Source organism: Arachis duranensis, chromosome 6, assembly GCF_000817695.3.
Source record: "Arachis duranensis cultivar V14167 chromosome 6, aradu.V14167.gnm2.J7QH, whole genome shotgun sequence".
NCBI classification, from domain to species: domain Eukaryota; kingdom Viridiplantae; phylum Streptophyta; class Magnoliopsida; order Fabales; family Fabaceae; genus Arachis; species Arachis duranensis.
This window is the reverse complement of record NC_029777.3, coordinates 100,316,888-100,317,763: the sequence shown is the minus strand read 5'-3', so window position 1 is coordinate 100,317,763 and position 876 is coordinate 100,316,888. Positions and strand designations below refer to the sequence as shown.

The 876-nt window shown below is 34.9% G+C and overlaps 1 protein-coding gene across 1 annotated transcript in view; it reads right to left on the bottom strand.

Moving 5' to 3' along the window:
• Positions 1-876, bottom strand: part of LOC107495028 (nuclear pore complex protein NUP62) — an 8,279-nt gene that overhangs the window by 3,885 nt on the left and 3,518 nt on the right. The window lies entirely within an intron of this gene.

Sequence of the window (876 nt, the reverse complement as noted above, 5' to 3'; positions counted from 1 at the left end):
CCTCTCCAGTCCATCAACTATTTAAATTACACTCTCAGAACAATCAGCACAAAGCCTTTCCCTGCTACATGAGCTCATTGACAGATCAAACAATGCCATTATATATCTCATAGTAAGCAATTCTTATACAGCAGTAATTAATTGTAAGTTGCTCTTAATGATTTCTTCTATCATGTTTGTTGGTCTCCCCTTATTTATAGCTATGAACAACCTATCATCTCATTTATGCTCTATCATCTTTACAATGGGGTTGAAAACGAAAAAATGATAAAAGATGAGACAAACCCCAATCCTAAGAAGTCTACAAAGATAAACAACAGAATAATATGCAAATTGTAAATATTACTGCTTCCCCTTTGAAATTCTCAACAACTTTGACGCCTGAAAAAAAGTGCATATCACTGATGGGTTGACAATACAAAACTTTATTCAGCTTCAACTTATAAGCTTAAACTTTAAGGTGGGGTGATTCTCAGTCATGGTGAACATGCATTGTTGGACAAACTGGAGCATGATCAATAATCAATGGCATAAGCATCATTTAAAAACAACTGAGTCATTGGGCAATTAGATTTGGGCATGCATTGTATATCCCTACTTCAAGCACAATAAGGTTTCAAATTTCTTATACAGGGTGATGTGACAAAGACAAAACATCCACTCTTTCAATGCAGCTTCACAGTATTCACTTCAGAGAACGTATAGTTTTTCATATGCTTACAGCTTACATGAAGCAAGTAAACCCGAAGGATATACTAATGAACTGGACATCAATCTAGTCAGATCTCTCATACTAGCTCAACAAATACTCCTATCCACAATATGTAACTCTTCTTTCCTCTCTCAATATTTGGTTAAACTATAATAGAACTGGGA